At 41.7% G+C, this 23,741-nt stretch overlaps 1 long non-coding RNA gene across 1 annotated transcript in view; it reads right to left on the bottom strand.

Moving 5' to 3' along the window:
- Window positions 1-2,601: 2,601 nt before the first annotated feature.
- LOC148774034 (uncharacterized) overlaps window positions 2,602-23,741 on the bottom strand; it is a 72,647-nt gene continuing 51,507 nt past the window's right edge. The window contains exon 3 of the long non-coding RNA XR_016036156.1: window positions 2,602-2,643. This is a non-coding gene — a long non-coding RNA (uncharacterized LOC148774034). The remainder of the gene's footprint in view (window positions 2,644-23,741) is intronic.

Genomic DNA, 23,741 nt, shown 5'->3' with positions numbered 1-23,741 from the left:
AAACTCTGAAACCATCCATCTAACTCTCTTATTTTGTAAACTAATTCTTTATTCCACACATGTTTACTGAGAATCTGTTATCAGATGCACAGTGCTGAGGGTACGTAATCTCCAAGCCCTTGAGCAGATTGCAGTGTAATGGAAGCAAACAACAGGAATGCAGATCATTTAGAGTCCTGGCAGGTTGAGAGGTGACTGGTAGGGGGTTTAGTAGAACACAAAGAATATAACCACGTGGTATAGATTTGGGGGGTCTAGGAGAAGGTTATGTCTTTGCTGGGAAGGACACAAAAGAAAAGAAGATAGCAACTCAGAAGGATTGGCATTAAGGCCTCAGGGAAAAGGGGCTTGAATTAAGCGTCTAGGAACTATACTGTCTGAATTTAACCTCTCCCTCTTCCCAGTCCCACAGAGGAAGAGAGGATGGTGGCATTAGACACATGCAGCCAGAACTCTGGGCCAGGGCTCTAGGAATCTAGCCAACCACAAGGGCCAGGTGAGAAGGATAAACATATATTCACACAAGCAGTGTTCGGTGGGAGAAGCTGTGGTTTGTGTGGTATAGTTTACACCTGTCATAAAAATCCAAGGGAGGGAAGCCTCCTACACTATTGGTGGGAATGTAAACAGTTATAGTCAGCATGGAGAACAGTATTTGTTGTTACTGATTTTTAGCTGCTGAGTCTTGTGAGATTCTTAGTGACCCCATGGAGTAGTCTGCCAGGCTCTATGAGATTTCCCAGGCAAAAATACTGAGTTGCCATTTCCTTCTCCAGGGGATCTTCCCGAGCCAGGGATTGAACACACGTCTCTGCACTGGCAGGCAAATTCTTTACCATTCAGCTATCACGGAAGCCTTGGAGAACAGTATTGAGGTTGCTTAAAAAGCAAGCAAAAAGAGTTATCGTATGATCCAGCAATCCCATTCCTGGGCATATATCTAGTGAAAACCATAGTTGGAAAGGATACATATACCTCAGTGTTCATTGCAGCACTATTTACAGTAGCCAGGACATGGCATCCGAAATGTCCTATCAACAAAGGAATGGAAGGAGATATGGTACATGTATGTGGTGGAATATTACTCAGCTGTCAAAAGGAAGGATGAAACGATGCCATTTACAGCAACCTAGAGTTTGTCATACTGAGTGAAGTAAGTTAGAGAAAGACAAATATATGATATTGTTTATAGTGGAATCTAAAAAACACTACAAATTAATTTCTCTATGAAACAGAAAGAATTACAGATATAGAAAATAAACTTATGGTTACTGGATGGGTAAAGGATTAGAGGAGGAATAAATTAGAATTTTAGGATTAACCCACATACCCTACTATATAAAATAATGGATAATTACTTCCCAGGTGACTCAGACAGTGAAGTGTCTGTCTACAGTGCAAGAGACCTGGGTTCGATCCCTGGGTCAGGAAGATCCCCTGGCTAAGGAAAAGGCAACCCATTCCAGTACTATTGCCTGGAAAATCCCATGGATGGAGGAGCCTGGTAGGCTACAGTCCATGGGGTCACAAACAGTCGGACACAACTGAGTGACTTCACTTTCACTTTCCCTGTATAGCCCCGGGAACTCTACTGAATACTCTATAATGGCCAATATGGGAAATCGAAAAAAAAAAAAAAGAGTGGATATGTTATATATATGTTATACATATCTGTATATGTATAACATGAAATTAAAAGGTGCTTGCTCCTTGGAAGGAAAACATTGGAAAATCTAAACAATGTATGAAAAAGCAGAGATATCACTTTGCCAACAAAAGTCTGCATAGTCAAAGCTGTGGTTTTTCCAGTAGTCATGTACAGATGTCAGAGTTGGACCATAAAAGAAGGCTGAGCATTGAAGATTTGATGCATGTGGATTGTGTGCTGGAGAAGAGTCAAACCAGTCAATCCTAAAGAAAATCAGCCCTAAATATTCACTGGAAAGACTGATGCTGAAGCTGAAGCTCCAGTACTTTGACCACCTGATGTCAAGAGCTGACTCATTGGAAAAGACCCTGATGGAAAGATTGAAGGCAAAAGGAGAAGGGGGCGGCAGAGAAAGAAGATGGTTAGATAGCATCACTGAATCAATGGGCAAGAGTTTGAGCAAACTCCGGGAGACAGTCAAGGACAGGGAAGCCTGGTCTGCTGCAGTCCGTGGAGCTGCAAAGAGTCGGACACGACTTAGCGACTGAACAACGATGGCAGCGACATAACTGATTCGCTTTGCTGTCACTTGAAACTAACACAACATTGTAAATCAACTTAGCCCAATAAATTAAAAATAAACAACTTAATAAATAGGCAAATGGGCAAGGACACTTGACAATTATTGTAGGTTACCTGATACATTTGTCCTCCATCAAACTTACTGGGGTAACAGAATCTAACTCTTGACACAAGGATAGGTGCTGGACTCCAACATCGTCAGTTGCAGTACTTGGTTGTCCTGGACACAACTATTGACTCAAGCAGAACCAACCAGAGGACTTCTCTGGGACTGATACACAGAAATTGAAAAGAGACCTTGTCTTATCAGTGAGGTTTCTAAACCGGAAGGAAGTGAATCTCCGGTTAATAATAGTCATTCATTTGTCTTACCTTACAGCAAGCCTGCCTTCAATCTGGATCCAAGCAGAGACCTGGAGGAAGAAGACGTGGAGTCTTAGCAACATGAATTTCCTGATCCAGCCCAAAAAGCTAGGTTCCTACAGTTCTTCCTCCAGTTTTCTGAGGCACTCTGAGTCTCTCCCAGCTGGTGAGTCAGTACATTGCTTTCCTGTTGATTGACACGTTTTAGACTAATTTGAGATGGATACCTTGTAACTGAGAGTCCTGAAAAATAGAAATGACTAAAGAAGAAATTCAAATGTCATTGTATGTATGTGAAGTTCTTTATTATGCTAAGAATTTAAAAATTTAATTGAAACAGTTAATATCATCAGTTCTCTATCAAAGAAAAGAAGACCAAAAGGTACAATGATACCTGGGACCAGTTAGGGTACAGGAGGTGAACTCTCATAAAGTCATGGTGGGGGTCTATCTTGAAAAGCCATCTGAACATATGGATCAGTGTGTGTGACAAGTACCTTCCTTTTAATCTACAATTCCTCCTCTGGTAATGGATTCTGAGAAAGTAATTGTATAAACTTACAAAGTTGTATGTACAGGAATGTTTATTGCAGAATTGCTCCTAATAGCCAAAAATTAGAATAAATCAAAATGTCCTTGTTTGGGTTTTGCTTTTTTTTTTTGAGGTAGCATTTGATTTGTAACGTATGTTTTATGTATGCACCATTATATTTTTACTGCTGTATACCCTAGAATATGCTCACCACCAAAAATTTTTTCTCTGTCAGCTGCCATACAGTGGTTCCTCACTCCCCCAGCCCCTTCACCTTTGGTAAGCACTACTCTGTCCTCTATATCTACTTGTATGTTTTTGCTTGGTTTGGTTTGTTTTTTATCAGTCGTTTATTTTGTTTTCTTTATTAACTCTTTACTGCCACTAATAAGTGAGATAATACAGTATTTGTCTTTCTCCATTTGACTTATTTCACTTAGCCTAATGCCTTTAAGGTCCATCCCGTTGTCACAGATGGCAGGCTTTTGTCTTTTTATGGCTGAGTACTACTCCATTGTGTCTAAGTATGTATATATATTTATCACAGCTTTATCCACACACACTTTGATGGACACTTAGGTTGTTTCAAAATTTTGGCCTTTGTGGATACCTTTTCAGATTAGTGTTTTCTTATGATTTGAATAAAGACCCAGTAGTGGGACAGCGGGGTCATGTGATAGTTCTGTTCTTATTTTTTGAGGAATCTCCATATTGTCTTTCATAGTGGCTGCACCGGTTTACATTCCCACCTACAGTGCATGAGGGTTCCCTTTTCTCTACATCCTTTTCAAAATTTGTTATTTCATTTTTGTTTTTTGAAATAACCTTTCTCTTAGGTATGAAGCGACATCTCATTGTGATTTTGATTTGCATTTCCCTCATCATCAGTGATGTTGAACATCTTTTCATGGACTTCTTGGCTATCTGTGGGTATTTGTTGAAAAACAAAATAGTTCATCTGTTCATTTTTTTTCCCCCTATTGAGTTAGTTTGATTTTTTTGCTGTTGAATTGTATGAGCCCTTTATATATTTTGGGTATTAACTCCTTATCTGATATATCCTCTGCCATTCAGTAGGTTGTCTCTTTATTGATGGTTTCCTTGCTGAGCAGAAGTTTTTTAGTTTGATGTAATCCCTATTGTTTATTTGCTTTTGTTTCCCTTGCTTGAAGAAACACATCTAGAAAGATATTGTCAAGACCAATGCCAAAGAACATATTATGTATGTCTTCTTCTGGAACTTTTATGGTTTCAGGTCTTATATTCAAGTTTTAAACCATTTTGAGTTAATACCTGTGTGTGGTGTGAGGTAGTTGTCGCGTTTCATCTTTCTGCCTTTGGCTGTCCAATTTGGGGGAGGGGGGATTGACTTTTTAAATGATGATGTGGTGATAGAGTGGAATGCTATTCAATGATTTTAAGCATTAAGGCAGATCCTCCTGTAGTGACACTGGAAGATGTCTTCAATGTGCTGTGATGTGATCAAAGCACAATATAGAATAGGAAATACAGTGTGACCCATTTTCATTTAAGATGTATATGTTTATACATATGCATAAAAAATCTGGAAGGTCTGATGACTGAGGATAAGGAAGGAAATTTTACATCTGAGTTGTTTAAATATTTCATTAAAAAATACACTATTTAAAATAGAAAAATATGTTCCCATATTCATATGGGAGGAAGGGATATAGGAAAAGGATTAGACCAGTAGCCTTAGGAATAATCACATCATGGAAAAAGTGAGCTACTTAGGCTTTAGTTAAGCCTTCCTGCAAATACAGAGTTGCTACAGACTGACAGACAAGATTTGGAAGTAACCTGTCAAATTTTCATATGATCCAAAAAATAGGGGCTAATCTGGAGCTGGGTTAAATCTCCACACCTTTTCCCCCTTCTGTGCCAAGCATACCATCATTAGGAGTAGACCCGTAGGCCCAGCCCCTACTCCATAAACAGCAGCTTTGATTTACCAAATTCAGTTAGCAACTCCATCATTGGGATTTTGAGAACACTGCTGTCTTTGCTTAGAGGACAGAGAGGGTTTAGGTTTCCCCACTTTTAGGTTGAACCATTTGAAATTGCCACCACTGAGCCACTTCGATTTATAGAAAGGTCAACCTATAGGAGCCTGGTGGGCTGCTATCCATAGGGTCACACAGAGTCGGACACGACTGAAGCAACTTAGCGGACATGCGTGCATTGGAGAAGGAAATGGCAACCCACTCCAGTATTCTTGCCTGGAGAATCCCAGGGATAGAGGAACCTGGTGGGCTACCATCTATGAGGTTGCACAGAGTCGCACACTACTGAAGCGACTTAGCATCAGCAGCAGCAACCTATAGTTCATCAAAACACACTCTAATACAGAAGTTTATAGTTTATACAGTCTGTATGAAATGATGTCTTCAGTAGCTCATAGCTACTAATCAAGAGTATATCTGGGCTGAGCGGGTATCTAGTCTTCCAAATTTGGCTGATGTGAACAGTCATGGTTGCACGATCTGAACTGTGTACGTATGTTAATGTTATTTCGGAATGATTGATTGAAACTCATTTAAAAGCTCTGCTCCAGCCACCGCTGCCACCCTCCATCCCCTCCCTTACCTCCACACCACTCCAGGTCCTATCCCAGCTCTCTTTTTCACACTTAGCAAAAGAAGCTTTAAGAGTATCTTTTTGTTTTTACTTCAAAGGACTATTAAATACAGAGGCAAGGCATAGAAATCAAACTGTGGAGGTTCTCAGAAGCTAAAGTATGCTCTGTCAAAGATGTGAGAGCAAAGCTAAATCAAATAATAACTTGTACATTTTAGGTGGCCTAAAGTTATAAATTGCAAGGCAGCAAAGATAATTAAGAATAATGTTCAAAAAGGTAGAATCAACATAAATCATATAAAAAGGATAACAAGTTTTATCAACCAAACCGATTTTGAGGCAGGTTTTAAGTTGGATGTGTTTGGAAGGCACCAAAGCGGATGATTAGATACAATATTCAGCTTAATGTGCAGGAAAAGCAATTGGGATGAAGCAAATCAGCTTCCTGACTCTAATGCAGGGAATGTGGAGGGGTTTATTAAACATAAAATTAAATTTAGATTTATAGCCACTGTTGATTCACTAGAAAGAAACTGACATTATCATATCATTATTTTTTAATTTCTAGCTTCAGATGCCTTATTAAACAAACAAAAAATAGACTGAAAGACAAAAGTTGGCATGAGTTTCAGAATAATTTTTGCCTTTTTCCCCATAATTATTTCAATCTATATTCATTTATTCCCTGCATCGGTGTCACAGAGAGCACACTGCAAATACAGAACATTCTGTTAAGGTGTAGATGAGACACAGGGGGATGACATTTTCAAATATTAACCTTTTTATATAAATGAACCAAGCTATTAACATTTTAAAAGATCTTTCCATGACCGATGATGTTAGAAGCAATAGAATATGTCTAGAGAGAGTAGTGCCGGGTGTTAGTTTCCTAGGGGGAGGTTCCTAAGCAAATCGAGATGCACTGAGGCACAGGATGAGCAGAGAGGACAGACGTGGGCATTATCCAGCGGGTTGTCGTTGCCGGATACCGGGGTGACTAGAACTCAGCTGCTTCATCCTGGAAGATGCTGCTGCATCCTGGTGTGACAAGGCAGTGTCCCCTTTCAGAGGGCTTCCCCTTTCAGAGGGCTTCCCCTTTCTGCTCCTTTCTGCTCCTGTCAGCCTAGAAGACCCAGCACAGAGTGCAGATGAAATCAGTGTAAGGTAGAACCCTAGAGAGGAATTCTCCCTGGGTTTCGCCATGTAATAAGAGGTGGAAAAAGCAGCTTAAAAACCTGAAAGGTGATTAGGTCATGAATGTGGAACCAGCTGGAGAAACTGAGGAGAAAAGAAGAGCTGTGCCCTATACTAGAATAAGCCAGCTGCTGAGTTTCCATGAATGGTGAGTTTAGTTTCCAGAGTCATCTACCAGGAACCCCTCGCCATGGCTCAGGGCTGTCAGAAGTCCCAGATACTCCATTCCCACCACTGTATGGGGGTAGACCCATCTGTCGCCTCTAATCGAGCCCTAAACCCGCGATCACCAGGTGTGAATATTGTTACCCTGGTGCCATCCCCACCTGACTGAGCTGACAAGGCGTCATGCCTTGGCCCCCGGTCTCAAGAGTCTCTGCAGATGCCCTCAGGTTAGCACATGGCTAGCCATTGCCGTCTCAAGGCCACCTTGTTTCACCACCTCTGTCCTGTCAGGGAAACAGCTCCGTCCTCCCCTGCTCTGGGGTTCACAAGAGAGCCTCTTTCTTCCCTAGAGAGGTTGGAAGGAGAATGGTTTGAGGCAGATGGGCGGGGATTGGTCTTTTATCTCGACCATTTGCTAAGATTGTTAGCACTAAGGAGAACAGGAGTTTCGGGTCCCGTTCGGACACCTCAGCCCCAGCTGAGGCCGCCTCCCTGGCTCCAGTGAGCCCCAGGCCACGTGTACATAATGGCAGCAGTTGCTGCATAGTGTGTGTGTGATGCACTGTGATAAATTGACAAGTGAAGATACCCAGTATAGTTTTCAGTGGGATAAATATATATGTGATGACTGTTTGAGTAACATAACTATCGTATTGCATCAAACTCATGAATTTATGGATTGTGTAGGATGAGGCTGTGGTAGAAGTGATGAGTTTATTTGAAGAGTGAAAGTACAGGAGTTATGTGTGTGCGCCTGTGCTCCGTCACTGAGTCGTGTCTGACCCTTTGTGACCCCATGGATTGTAGCCCACCAGGCTCCCTCTGCCCATGGGATTCTCCAGGCAAGAATACTGGAGTGGGTTGCCATTTCCTTCTCTAGAAGCTCTTCCTGACCCAGGGATCGAACCTCCATCTCCTGCATTGCAGGCGGATTCTTTACCAATGAGCCACTGGGGAAGCCCCTACAAGAGGTACAGAGATATTGAAAAATACTGAAGGGCTACACTAATGACTCCTGGAGAAAGAAATGGCAACCCACTCCAGTATTCTGGCCTGGGGAATCCCATGGACAGAGGAGCCTGGTGGGCTACAGTCCATGGGGTCCCCAGGAGTCACACACGACTGAGCGACTGAGCACCCTCATGGCTGGAGGTCAAGAATGCTCACAGCGAAGGATTTAATGAGCATAGGTGAGACACAACTGGCCTGAATGGTTTCACAAGGAGCCTTCTGTGCAGTGGAGTCCTTGATTTTATACACTGCCCTAGAGATTGACGTGATTCTGGGTTGAGGCAAACTTTCCTTTGTCCAAAGCACTCAGCACATCCTACTTCATGAGCCAGCACTAGAATGCAGGATAGAGATGAGTTCCAGTTGTCTTTGCCAACTTGGGACCCAAGTTCAAGCTTCTCCCTGGGCCCCACAAACATGAAAGGCTTGAGGATGCTTCTCCCAATATCACAGTGCCTTGGGGCCCCTCATTCTAGGGATGGCTCCGTGGACTGCTGCTGCAGAACCTGGTAGGGGAGGGATGCACTGAAGGACTCAAAGGTGGGTTCTCCCACACACTCCAGTGGGGGATCAAAGCAGTCTGGGAGTATTGTCTTCTGTGGGTCCAGAGGAGGGAAATTTTTTTGCAGTGGTAGCATTTGGTATCAATGGACATGAACTTGAGCAAACTCTGGGGGACAGTGGAGGACAGGGAAGCCTGGTATGATGTAGTCCATGGGGTTGCAAAGAGGTGGAACAGCTTAGCAACTGAACAGCAACGACTATCTGTAATATTAATACTAGGTGTCAACATTTAGAGTCATCTTCGGACTGAGGGTCTGTGGAGTGATGTGTGAAAACATTCACGGATAAACATCGATACAGATACTCAGAAGGTTTACTTGTTTTCTTCTTGGCTTTGGACTTTGTCGATGTTTTATGTCTAGTCAGTGAGGAGATACTGAGTACTAGTAGGCAATACCTGTGTCTTAAGTGTATTAGTTTCCAAGTGCTGCTGTAACACATGGCCACAGAGCTGGTGGCTTAGAATAATAGGAACAGAGACTTCTCCGGTGGTCCAGAGGCTAAGACACTGCACACCCAATGCAGAAGGTCTGGGTTTGATCTCCAGTCAGGGAACTAGATCCCATAGCTGCAACTGAGGATACCGAATGTGCTACAGCTAAATAAATAAAAAATAATAGGAACACAATCTCTCACAGTTCTGCAAGTTCAAAATCAGTGTTTCATTGGGACTGTATTTCCTCTGGGGAGAACCCATGTCTTGCCTTCTCTAGTTTTCTGAGTAATTTTTGGCATTCCTCAGCATTCCTTGACTTGTGAGAAACACAGTCAACAGGATATGTGTGTGTGTGTGTGTGTGTGTGTGTGTGTGTGTGTGTACACGGAGATGCGTATGCCCACACACAAAGGAAAAAGACACATAGAAGAGAAACCTTCAGTAAACTGTAGTAGTAACATCAGAGATCACTAATAACAGATTGCCATGACAGATATAATAATATTGAAAATGTTAGAAATATTGTTAGGGTTACCAAAACATGACACAGAGACATAAAATAAGCAAATGCTGCTGGAAAAATAGTGCCAATAGACTTGCTTGATGTACAGTTGCCACCAACCTTCAATTTGGGGGAGGAAAATGCAGTATTTGCAAAGCTCAGTAAAGCAAAATGCAATAAAATGAGTTATGGTGTGTCTGTGTATAGATATATTCATATGTGTGTGTGTGTGTGTGTGTGTATATATATAGAGAGAGAGAGAGAGAGATTGACTGAGAGATTTATTTTAAGCAATTGACTGATGCTATACTGTGGGATGCTTGGTGAGTCCAGAATCTGCAGGGTGGGCCAACAGGCTATAGACTTAGGAAGAAGTTGTAGTTCAAGTCCAAAAGTAGTCTGTAGGCAGAATTCCTTCTTGTTTGGAGAAGATCAGTCTTTGTCAATTAAGACCTTTAATTTGCCTGGATAAGACTCACCCACATTATGGAAGGTAATCTGCTTTATTCAAAGTCTACTTAGTTAAACGTAAACTCATCCAAAAACACTTCCTAGAAATATCTGGAATAATGTTTAACCAGATATTGGGCACCATGGTCCAGCCAAGTTGACACATAAAATTAACTGCTAATTTCACACACGGATTCAGATGTGGATATACCTTTGGGAGCCATTATAAGCCTACCACAGTCAATAATAAATTCTAGGCACTGTGCTAAGCTTTTATATATATTAAACTCTATATTTACAACAACTTCTGAGGTAGAATTGATTTATTATCTCACCTTACAAATAAACTGAATCAAAGAAAATAAGGAATTTGATGAAAATCACACAGTTTGTAAGTAATAGAGTCAGGATTTGGACTCAGAAAGTCGATTTAATCTGTCCAGTTTGGATTAAGGGGTCATCTTTCTGGTAAATCCCCGTCTTTGCTGTGTCAGGGGTCTTCGAATGACCTTTGGTATTGCGCACTTCTGCTGGATTTATTTCTAACTGGCTACTTCACTGCGTGAGAATGAGAAATACTACGGGTAGGACAGTAGTGACTTCTCCTTTCTTCTCTTCTTTGTCTTCCTCCTACTGCAATGACTGCCTTGCACCCTGTTTGGCTTTTTACACCTACCTTGATAGTGGCTCTGCCTTCCTTTGACATTTGATGAACACGTCCCAGGTCTTGTCTCACGTCAGGTGCTGGGGGCACAGTGAGAACTCTGTGTTTCATGTCAGTGCTCGTAGCCTCCTCCACATGCCACTCCGTCATCCCTCCACCCCCTCCACCAGCAGAAGCCGAAAATTGACTCAGAGGAGCCAAGAAGAAGCCTGTCCTCTGATTGAGTTCAGACCTGAAGGGGTCAGTGAGATGCTTTGAGTATCTACTGATCTTGGGAGAAGAGAGCTAGGGTGTTAAAGTATTTATAATCATCCAGGCCTTTCCTTATCTCAAAGCCTGGGTATGGCCTGGAAATCTAGCACGTGACAAGTATCAGCCGGACAATGCAAGTCAAGATTCAGGGAGAGCTTATTCAGCTTTATGCTGCCCCTCCTTAGGCTTCCAGCAGCAGAAAGAGAAGCTCCGTCTTCTTACACTGAAACTTCATGAAGTTAAGGAGTTTTCAGTATCTGTTTCTCTTTTCCTAAAACCTTCTTTTGAAAGATTGAGATTTTAATAGCGAAGTGTTTTGGACTTTCTGTTAGAATTAAAGTTTAATGAGAATCCTTTTTTATTTCAGTAGGGCTTCTGTTTTACCAGGTGTCTTCACACATGTGATCTAGTTCAGCCTCACAACAAACCCACTGGACGGATAAGACAGGAAGGTGTCTCATTTTATGGATGAGGACATTCAGACTGAGGAGTGAAGTGCCCAGTAAAATCTGAACAGTCACAGCAGGCACCTCTATTTTAGAAAGATAAGAATTGCCATGGTCCCTTAGCATCTCTCCACCATCTAAATGATTTTCTAGAGCTGAGTAAGTCCAAGCAGTTCATTGAATAAAGTCAGATTATTGAATATGACCTGACACATTCTATGCAAAAAATTAAGTATATAATTTCAGTTCATTATAATCTATTATAATACAATGAGGGAAACTTAATTTTTATTGCACTTATTTTACATAGTGCAATCTGATGACAGGAGGTCAGCCACTTGGGTAAAACTGCTGCAACCTGACCTGAGTTATTGGTCAATCTTTAAGCCATAGCTACAGATGAATATAAAATGTGCCCTTTTTGCCTGGGAAAGTGTGAATACATATTCTAAAGGGAGTGTTTTAGAGTGGTGTTTTTACTATCATATTATTTATGCTAACAGTTTTTTGCATCAATTTTTCCCAGAGCTTCTAGAGCGTGTGTACCCCACATGTGGAGATTCTTACATACCTACAGTCTACACAGCTAAAAGTATAAACTGGTATTATACCACTTGCATATATCAGCAATAAACTCTGTGACTGTAGGTAAATTACTTCATCTCTCTAAAACTTGTCTTCATTTCCAGAGATAGGAAATTAATCATTTGATCTGTCTCCTGGACTTGTTTTGAAGATTAAATGATACAAGAACTGGAAAATGATAGGGATAATCACTTGCCCATGGTTAAGGCACAGCACATACTACCTCTTATTGTTATCATTCACAGGACAGTCTCATCTACCCAAAGTGGCCTAGATAGCAATACAAACAATATAAAAGAGAACCAGAGGGAAAAAATCAAAAGGCCTGTGTATTCCTTCCCTACTGTTGCTGTAACAAATTACCACAGATCAAGACACAGAAAACTGCATAAATTAACTTACAGTTCTAGAGATCAGAAACCTAAAATCAGTCTCACTGAGTTCAGATCAAGGCGCCAGCAGGCCTGCATGCCTTCTGGAGGCTCTAGGAGAGAATCTGATCCCTTGTCCTTTCCAACTTCTAGGCTGATCCTTCTTCCATTCCTTGACCAATAATGCCTGGTCAAGTTTCACCCTGACACTCCTGTTCTGTGGTCAAGTATCTTTCTGCCTCCCTCTTATGATTACATTGGGCCCACCCAAATAATCCAGGATAATCTCAAGATTCTTAATCATATTTGCAAAGTCCCTGTGTAAGGCAGCTCATAAGTTCTAAGGTTTAGGATATGGACATCTTTGGTGGAAGGGGGCATTATTCAGCCTCCCAAAGTTAATTTCAAGAATATACCATAATAGCCATATGTTAAAAGTTCACGGACTCCATTTATTGGAGAGTTCTAACTCAGAGCCTTCTTTCTCTTAATTTTGGTGCTGTTCTAATAAACTTGGGGCTTGAGTTCCTAGTAGCCCATAGCCAATTAGAAACAGTCAGTCAGGGAAACAAGGCTTCCCTGGTAACTCAGTCAGTAAAGAATCTGCCTGCAATATAGGAGACTGGTTTCAATCCCTGGGTCGGGAAGATCCCCTGGAGAAGGAAATGGCAACCCACTCCAGTATTCTTACTTGGAGAATCCCATGGACACAGGAGCCTGGCAGGCTACAGTCCATGGGGGCCACAAAAGAGTCAGACATGACTTAGTAACTAAACCCCCAATCATCCTGTACCTGGAAAAGACCTGGAATTAGGACCTGCCTTTGCCCACCTTCCAGTGACCAGATCACACTCACATGCCTGCCCTCCTTAGCAAACTCAAAGGGACATATTGGCTGATGCCCAAGAGAAAAAATAAAATAAAGAGTTTCATCCATTTATACCAGCATCTGTCACATTCTCCAGCTGTTGTAATAATCCAGTTTAGAAATGAGGACAGAGGAGGGTCCAAGAGGGTAATAAACGCTGAAAAGCAATCGAGACACAGTTAAGATAAGCTCCCACTTTATAGTCTGCCAAAGATCCACAGAGAAGAGTAGGGAAGACCTGAGCGTCTGACCATCAGTGACTCAGACTGACTTAGACAGAGAGCCTAGGAGGCCAAGTCAGACTGTCTCCTGGAAGAACTCACAGTGACTGTGGAAATCCCAGAGAACTAAGCTACGCTGAGTATGTGTAGAACTGTTCCCTCTGAGACAGCTCTCTCTGATGCAGTCTCTCAAACGTACACTTTTGAAAAAATAAAAAGAATACTATTTTTTTGGCCTGGACACACAGCTTTTGGGACCTTAGTTCCCTGACCTGGGATCTAACCCATCCTCCTTGCAGTGAAAGCACAGAATCCTTTGGACTGCCAGGGAAGTACCAAAAGGAATACTTTTTAAGTGAAGGAAAACCTTTCCATTTTGCTTTTCTGTAGCCAATTAGCAGATATCAAAAGCAGAAAGAAACTAGAAATCTGGGAATTGGCCTCAAAGGACAGATTCAGTCTAGGGAGCTCCTAGGCAGACTGACTCATCTTGGCACGTTTCCTAGCACCTCTCTTTTCTCATCACAAAACATCCCTGCTACTTTTAGAGGCAACCTCTTTCCTTCCATACTTTTAAGATTCGTTTCAGGTAGGATTTGGAGTATCACATTGCTTTATCTCTAGGTTTGGGCAATAGGAAAATGAAACTTAAAAGCAAAGTTGCCTCCAAGTTACCAAGTGTAAAGTAAAACAGTGGTGAGCAAAGAAGGAAACCAGCACTCATGTAGAACATCAGGGTAGGGTATGGATTTTAAAGCCTTCAGCATGTCTGAGTAATTTGAATAAGAATATTAGAACCCATTATTTTCTATAGTATTAAAATAGCCATGAAAGTATTTACTAGTCCACAGCCCAAGAGAAAAGTACCAGGTGGAAATCACAGATTATGTTTGATGAAACGTGTATACTTAGGAGACATCTACATTTTTTAAAAAATTCGGCTTTCATGGAATTTTAAGACTCGAAAAGCATGAGCTTGTCTCAGTTTGAGAATTAAGTCAGTACTAAATGAAACAGTGATACAAATAAACACCTCTCCCAGCCTTGGCACTGCAGCTTCAACTTTGAAAAGACCAAAGAACACACATTTAAATTGAAATGACCCCCTATTGCCAAAGTAAATTAACTGGATGAGCTTAATATCTGTGAATCTCTGTGTAAGGTATAAGTCGTCACCCTCTGCAATCAACGAGTTGCTTTTCTGCGAAATGGGGGTTTGTAAATACAAATGAAATACCAGCTGTGACAATCTTTTGAAAGGTCTAAAATACTGCGCAAATGCAGACTGTTAACATTTTCAGTAGATTTGTTCGTATTCCACAGAGGCCCGTTTGCTACCAATGAGGTATAACATGCCCGTTAGAATCAGATGTGGATTCAAATCTACCAGTTACTAAACATCACAGCTTGGGCAAGTTCCCTGAGCTTTCCGTTCATCATTTTGGGCGGGGGGGTGGGGAGGATGATAGGAACTTCACAGTTAAGAAGATTAAGCAAGGAGGGTCTAGCAAAGTGCTTCAGCTGTTGTTAGTTTTATTCACTTACTGCCTCCCAGCATGAGGGTTGGCCGCATCCCTCTGTAAAGTCCTCGGTGCAGGATTCTACACGTGACTACCAAATGGCTCACGAGATAATGAATCTATCTGCAACGCAGGAGATGCTTGCCAACGGTGATAGATGTCAAACCTTACCAGAGGGACTGTTTGCCTATCTAGCAGGCAAGCCCCTGACTGAACCTCACAAAGCTCCTGAGTCCAAGAAGAAATTAGAAATGTTGAGGGCAGAGATCTCCTGTGACTGTTCTACACTGTGATAATTCAGAGAGAGCTAATTGGAGAGAGAAAAGGGGCAGGGAGGGAGGGAAAGAGTTTTTACTTCCAGAAGATACTGACTGGCCCTGGAGACCCAGCATCAAAGACAGGCTTTGTTTTTGAGAATGAGAATTGGCACTTCTCAAAAGCATTGTGTGCCAACAACATTCCAAGCATGCTGGCTACTCCACGTCGATGAGCTCATGGAACTCTCAAATGACAACTCTATGAGGAGGTACAATTATCCCTGGTTCTGGGTCAGCAGGTCATCCAGGTTTGAAGTCCTTGGCAATGACCTTGTGTTACACCCTGTCCTCAGGAACAGCTCCTTCAGATAAGTCCACAGATAGACAAAGAACATGTTCCTCAGAGTGTGGGATGGTTGTTTGAGGATAATTTTAAGTTGTTCATGATATCAGGTAGCATTGATTAACATAGTAAGAAAATTACTTCTCTTTTTTTCTACCACAGGTGGAAGGAATCTGTCAGCCTGGTGTTCACATCTCAGCTCTTCTAACACTTGTTAATCCCCCAGAGGGTGGACCTCAGGCTGCTGAGATTCCTGTTGTCAATGCCATCTTGCTAGAAATTAATAGGTGTTCTGGCTTTCAGTACACATTTTTAATTAATTTCCAGTTACTGCTGCACTTCTGTTTATGGGAGTGGGATACATGTTTCCTTTTTAAATAAATGTATTCATTTATTATAAATGCATTGTCATTAAAAATAGCTTTAAAGTGTACACCTAAAAGTAACACGTCGTCTGCCAATTATAAATAAAGAAATAGAAGGAGGAGGAAGGGGATTCCTACCAGGCAAATGCGAAGTAGAGCTTACTGCAGCTCTATTTGTGTGAGGCTCTGCCCATGTGAAGTCAGGGTGAGAAACAGTTAAGAGGACAGCTGATTAGAGGAGTGCGGGAGATGGAGCTGACTGGGGTGGCTGCCAGGTTTTAGATTAGGTTCACCTTTTCTCAGCAGAGATTCCTGGAAGCATCAAAAGCTCTGATGTACAGAGGTGTCTACTGTATGTAGTAAATGAATTCACTACCCTCCGAAGCATCTAGAATGGTTCTATGTGCAAAGAAAAAAACAGCTTTAAGAAATATTACTGAGTAATGGTACATAGGAGAAGGAAATGGCAACCCACTCCAGTGTTCTTGCCTGGAGAATCCCAGGGACGGGGGAGCCTGGTGGGCTCCTGTCTATGGGGTCACACAGAGTCGGACACGACTGAAGTGACTTAGCAGCAGTAGCAGCAATGGTACAGGTGGCTTAAAAATGATCAAAAATGGTCCCAACAACAATGCTCAGAAACCTAAATGTGGTATATTCTGGACCAAAAGTTGAGACATTATCCAGTGAGATACAATAGGGACACCAGACAGGAAGCTGGGCTTTCCTGTTGGCTCAGGGAGTAAAGAATCTGCCTGCAATGCCAGAGAAACTGGGTTTGATCCCTGGGTTGGGAAGATCCCCTGGAGAAGGGAAAGGCTACCCATTCCAGTATTCTGGCCTGGAGAATTCCTGCGGAGAAGGCAATGGCAATACACTCCAGTGTTCTTGCCTGGAAAGTCCCATGGACGGAGGAGCCTGGTAGGCTACAGTCCATGGGGTCGCGAAGAGTCGGACACGACTGAGTGACTTCACTTTCACTTTTCCCTTTCATGCATTGGAGAAGGAAATGGCAACCCACTGCAGTGTTCTTGCCTGGAGAATCCCAGGGACGGGGGAGCCTGCTGGGTTGCCATCTATGGGGTCGCACAGAGTCAGACACGACTGAAGCGACTTAGCAGCAGTAGCAGCATACACTCCATGGGGTCGCAAAGAGTCAGACGTGACTGAGCAGCTTTCACTTTCACTTTTTTTAAAAAAAAGAGAAGTTGCTGTAAAAACCGTGAGTCCTACCATCAAATAAGAGCCACAGCTCCAGTGGTTTTCCATCAAGAGCAGTTGTGGCCCCTGGGAGCATTTGGCCGTGTGTGGACACACTTGGTTGCTGCAGTCTGGAGGATGGAGATGGGTGTGGCGCTCCTGGCATCCGGTGGGTAGAGATGCTCACCATCCCAGCGCACGGGAATGCTCACCACTAGTTTCCCTGTAGTGTGAGGGGAGAAACCCTGCTCTGTGCTGCCTGCAAGTGCTGGAAGTGATTCAGCTGCTTACCTGATCTGAAGGTCAAGTTCTCTTTGATAAAGTTGATGTATCACCTTATAGTTGACCATTCTTGTTGGGTGATTTGACCTTTGGCTGCAATTTTCTTTTTGTTCTGAACATATTATTTAATTATAAAGTGTCTTGATTTTAACCGTTAATTCGGAGGGTGGCCCAGCAGTGAGCTGCAGTTTGCCCGTGGTTGTGTTATACTTAGACGTGATAGTTAGAACACTGCTAACTATTTTTTAATCATTTCAACTTCAAAAAGAAACCTTCCATGGGTGGTTCTGATCAAAGGGGTGTAATAGTTTTTATTTCGGCTGTTTGGACATTTCTTTGCAGATTTTCCGACAATTTTTATCTTTTAGCTTATTTTTACCCTTTTACTTGTAATCTGTATTTTACTTTTTAAAATCTATAATGATACATAATTCACAGCATTCAATTAAACAGGTGTCATGTTAGCATTCTAAACCTCAGTTTCTATTATTGAAGAATGCATAGGAGCCTGGTCTGAAACTGTACCAACCTTGGTCCATACCCAGAAATTGGATTTTTAGACTCATTACATGAGCTCATTTTCTTGTCTATATCTCCTCAATATAAACTTCAGAGAATAACAATTGGTTCATTTATGATTTCTATCACTGAAGAGATAAAGAAAAAAATCAGAATTTTTCTATAATGACATTATCCTGTGTTCAGTGAAAAATACTAGTTTCATTCACTAAAATGGAAGAGGATCATGTAAAAGGCTATAAATTCATTTTTTGAAAAGAATGAAAGAATATTTAATTGCTCACTTTTTATCCTAAAATTGCTTGAGGGTGAGGAATCTTATAAGTACAAAAATATTTACTGATAATTAACCCTTTGTAAAGGAGAAGGAAATGGCAACCCACTCCAGTATTCTTGCCTAGAGAATTCCGTGGACAGGGGAGCCTGGTGGGCTGCTGTCCATGGGGTCGCACAGAGTCAGAGGTGACTGAAGCGACTTAGCACGCATGCATGCATCGGAGAAGGAAATGGCCACCCACTCCCGTATTCCTGCCTCGAGAATCTCAGGGACGGAGGAGCCTGGTGGGCTGCCATCTATGGGATCACACAGAGTCAGACATGACTGAAGCGACTTAGCAGCGGCAGGAGCAGCAACCCTCTGTAAAGTTAGTCCCACCCCCAAACACAGACTATTTGTCCATGTTGGGTGGTACCTTATTGACTGAATATTTGTCAATTCTGTGTTTCAGCAATGCAAAGCAACTACAAAATAAAGTTGCACGTTCGACAGATCTTGTCCCCAAAGTGTGGGATTTCAGAAAGCCTATGAAAGAGAAGGAAAGCTCTTCTAATTGAACACAAAGCCATTGACACGTAAGGGTCTAGGAGAGTTAGACAGCTAGCAATTAAGAGAAAATCGACAAGAATGATTACAAGATAAATGCTTCAGAAAGATTTAAATATCAAAGATAAAGAGAGACCCCTGGGAAAACTGATGAAACCTTCAAACACTTTTACAGAAGTGACTCTCTTGATTATCACACTGTGAAAGTCAAACATGAAATAAAGGGTATTGTTTCACTCTACTGTTCAAATTGGTCAGAAAAAAATTATTACCCCCAAGTAATCAGTGTTTGCTTCCAGTTGTGTTCATTCTGATGGTTTATACACAGCTGCATTTATAACTTAAAAGTTAACATTGCAAAAAATTTTATAATTTGATTTCATTTTTCATATCATTCCAATCAAATATTTCACTGTTTGCTGTGGAGTTTTGGTTCACATTTTAATTGCATTCATTTGAATGACCTTTTGACAGTACCAGTTATCCTTGGACAACTATCACCTTTTGTAATAGAATCTCCTAAAATAGTAAAGTTGAAAGAACTTTCAGAAGCTATCAAGTTCGACACCCTTTTTCAAATAAAGAAAATAAGACTGAATGATAATGTCACCTGTCCCAAGGTTACAAATTATACAGAACATTTTTAACAAAGCAAAAAAATTACCATAGGCCAAAGCATTGATTCCAGACAAAAGGATCACTCTTTTGAAGACCCTTTGATGATACTTCTGAATTTGAAATTGTTTGTTCATGTGAGAATAATAACTATTTTTCCCATTTTTTTCAGTCCCTTTATGTTTTCAATAAATGGGTAAGAGAATAGAAATGATTTGTTATCTACCACTTTCCCTGGGTTAGTCTTTCTCTGCTCCTCCTGAAAAATCGATTCCAGCTCAGTGTTTATTTTTATTTTCTCCTTCATTTAGTGTAATCTGTGATGGATCACTGTGCAATTAATTCATATTACCACCACATCATTATGATAATCTTTTCATCTACCTTGAATTGAATATGGTCCTGATTTGACAAGTGCAATGGCAAGCCACTCCAGTACTCTTGCCTAGAAAATCCCATGGATGGAGGAGCCTGGTAGGCTGCCGTCCGTGGGGTTGCTAAGGGTCGGACACAACTGAGCGACTTCACTTTCAATTTTCACTTTCACACATTGGAGAAGGAAATGGCAACCCACTCCAGTGTTCTTGCCTGGAGAATCCCTGGGACGGGGGAGCCTGGTGGGCTTCTGTCTATGGGGTCACACAGAGTCGGACACGACTGAAGTGACTTAGCAGCAGCAGCAGCATGTTTTCTCATAAAAGGTCAAATGAATGCATCTGCTTTTCTCAGCCTCTGAGGGTGATGAAGTTACCATGTTCTTTCAGGGTTGTTTTTCTCCCCACTTCCACCCGCATTCCATTTAGCCTAGGTGTCTACAGCTAGTGATCTATGAGCCAGAGATGGCCCAAACATGTTTATCCCTAAATGTATGTCATTTAAAAAAAATTTTGTATTAGTGGCCAGCTTCAAAAACTGGATTGTTTACATAAATCCAAATGTCTTGTTCCTCTTTTTAAAAAGGGCAGATCTTGAAGTATCGCTTTGCCATCTACACAAGTCAGCCAAAGCTTGGTAACAACTGGCCTCTGTTTACAGAACACCTGGTTTGCAGTGTCCTGCGCTACCGTCAAGTCCTATAGCCTCTGTCAAGTCAAAATGTCAGTTTCTATTTTGTATTTGCACGAAATTTGCATTTCTATTTTGTATTTGTTTTGTGTTTGTATTTTCTTCCACTGAAGCTGAGATGAACTTCTTCATGTATCTGCATCCCTAGAGAATGAGGGAGAATGGAAAAGGCAGAGAGAGCTGGATGTCTCAGCGAAAATGGCAGGGAGGCTTCTTACCCTCAATTGTTTCCCCAGGACTCCTGTCGACACTTGAGTTGGCACTCTCTGATGTAACCTATTGTTCCACCTTTTTTAAAGTTTGTATTACGGTTCTCAAGAGAAGCAGTATCTTTACTATATATTTGAGTATATATACACACACACATATACATATGCATGCGTGCTAAGTCGCATCAGTTGTGTCAGACTCTGTGCAGCCTTTTGGACTGCAGTCCTTCAGGCATCTCTGTCCATGGGATTCTCTAGGCAAGAATACTGGAGTGGGTTGCCATGCCCTCCTCCAGGGGATCCTCCCGTCCCCAGGATCGAACCCACATCTCTTGAGTCTCACACACTGGCAGGTGAGTTCTTTACCACTGTCACCACGTACGTGTATATACATATATGTATGTGTCCATATGTGTGTATATGATTTGTTATAAGGCAGTTCCTGTGATTATGGAGGCTGCCATCTGTAACGTGGAGACCCGGGAAACCTGGTGTTGACCAAGAGATGGGGACTGGTGGTGTATTTTCCAGTCCAGCTCTGAAGACTTGAGAATTGGGAGCATGAAGGGCAGGAGAAGATTAATGTTACAGCTCAAGCAGTCAGGCAGAGCTAATTCAAACTTCTTCTGCCTTTTTGTTCTATTCAGTCCCTTAACAGACTGCCCCCTGCCCCCACCCCCACAGTGGGGAGAGCCATATGGTTTACTCAGGACATCAATTCAAATGCTAATCTCACCGGGAACGCCCTCACAGACACACACAGAAATTGTGTTTAACCAACTATCTGGACATCCTGTGGCCCAGTCAAGTAGACAAATAAAGTTAAACATCACAGTGTTCATGTTGTGGGCATGAAAAGTATGAATGAACACACAAAATCAATGCAGAGGAAGAGCAGGTGTATGTTTTACGGACCAAGGACACTTGTCCCTGGAGATACTCCACTGATGTTTGAAAATGTATACTGCAGATCTTAAAACCGAAAGTTTTTTTGGATACTGGATATATGACTATGAGATTTTTTATGCCCAGTCCCATTCCTTTTCCAGACAAGTTTGATTTCTACCAGAAATTGACATCAAAAGAGGATGAGAAGGCCTAAGTATCTCTGGATTTTTCAGATCATCCTGGATTTAATTTTTTTTTTTTTTTACTTCCTTTACACTTTTTTTTTTACTTCCTTCCCTCCTCTTTTTATAAGATGATCTTAAAGAAGACTTGTGCTATCTTAAACTGATTTCAACTTAAATGGAAACATTTGCTTGCTTACCTTTTTTCTTAACTGAACTATAATTGACATACAATATTGTATTAGTTTTAAATATACAATATAATCATTGGACTTTTGTATACCTAGTAAAAGTATTACCACAGTAAGTCTGGTTACCAGTCAATCACCATATGAAGTTAGAAAATTTTTGCTTTCAAATTTAGAAGGCAGTATTACTGACTGCAGTCACCATGCTGTCTGTAATTACATCCCCATTACTTACTTTTTACGTGACTGGGAGTTTGTACCTTTCATCCCCTTCACTCATCTCACCCACCCCGCAACCCTTCTCCCCTCTGGCAGCCCCCACTCTGCTCTCCACATCTGTGAATTTTGCTTTGCTTGTTCATTTGTTTTGTTTTTTAGAGTCTGTATAAAAGTGAAACCGCACAATTTTTGTATTTCTCTGACACACTGCATTTCGCTTAGAAAATATTCAGAAAAAGGCGCATTCTTACACTCTTATATTCACCCATTCTTATACTCAACATATGAGTATGTTCTTAAACTCTCTGTTATGGCTGAGTGATAGTCCATTATGTATATGATGGAATACGGTTGATTGACAATATCATATCTCTTTTGGATGTGCAGCGACCTGATTCCATTGTACAGGTATACATATCTATTTTTCTTTGGATTCTTTCCCCTTATAGATTATTACCTATAGGAAATAATAGGAAATAGGAAAGGGAGTGCGTCAAGGCTGTATATTGTCACCTTGCTTATTTAACTTATATGCAGAGTACATCATGAAGAACGCTGGGCTGGAAGAAGCACAAGCTGGAATCAAGATTGCTGGGAGAAATATCAATAACCTCAGATATGCAGATGACACTACCCTTATGGCAGAAAGTGAAGAGGAACTCAAAAGCCTCTTGATGAAAGTGAAAGAGGAGAGTGAAAAGGTTGACTTGAAGCTCAACATTCAGAAAACAAAGATCATGGCATCTGGTCCCATCACTTTATGGGAAATAGATGGGGAAACAGTGGAAACAGTGTCAGACTTTATTTTTTTGGGCTCCAAAATCACTGCAGATGCTGATTGCAGCCATGAAATTAAAAGACGCTTACTCCTTGGAAGGAAAGTTATGATCAACCTTGATAATATATTAAAAAGCAGAGACATTACTTTGCCAACAAAGGTCCGTCTAGTCAAGGCTATGGTTTATCCCATGGTCATGTATGGATGTGAGAGTTGGACTGTGAAGAAAGCTGATCGCCGAAGAATTGATGCTTTTGAACTGTGGTGTTGGAGAAGAGTCTTGAGAGTCCCTTGTACCGCAAGGAGATCCAACCAGTCCATTCTAAGGGAGATCGATCCTGGGTGTTCATTGGAAGGACTGATGCTAAAGCTGAAACTGCAATACTTTGGCCACCTCATGCGACGAGTTGACTCACTGGAAAAGACTCTGATGCTGGGAAGGGTTAGGGGCGGGAGGAGAAGGGGACAACCGAGAATTAGATGGCTGGATGACATCACCGACTCTGTGGACATGAGTTTGAGTGAACTCCGGGAGTTGGTGCTGGACAGGGAGGCCTGGCGTGCTGTGATTCATGGGGTCGCGGAGAGTCGGGCACGACTGAGCGACTGAACTGAACTGAACTGAGTAGGGTTACCTGTGCTCTGTAGTAGTTGCTTGTTGATTACCTGTTTTGTGTGTATTACCATGTATGTTAATGTTATTCAGTCTCTAAGTCATGTCCACCTCTGTGTGACCCCATAGACTGCAGCATGCCAGGCTTCCCTGTCCTTCACTGTCTCCTGGCGTTTGCGCAGACCCACGTCCATGGAGCTGATGATGCCATCCCACCGTCCCC

This window comes from Moschus berezovskii, chromosome 24, assembly GCF_049115385.1.
Source record: "Moschus berezovskii isolate FMDL1 chromosome 24, NW_MosBer_1.0, whole genome shotgun sequence".
Taxonomy (NCBI): domain Eukaryota; kingdom Metazoa; phylum Chordata; class Mammalia; order Artiodactyla; family Moschidae; genus Moschus; species Moschus berezovskii.
This window is presented reverse-complemented; position numbering and strand designations above follow the sequence as displayed.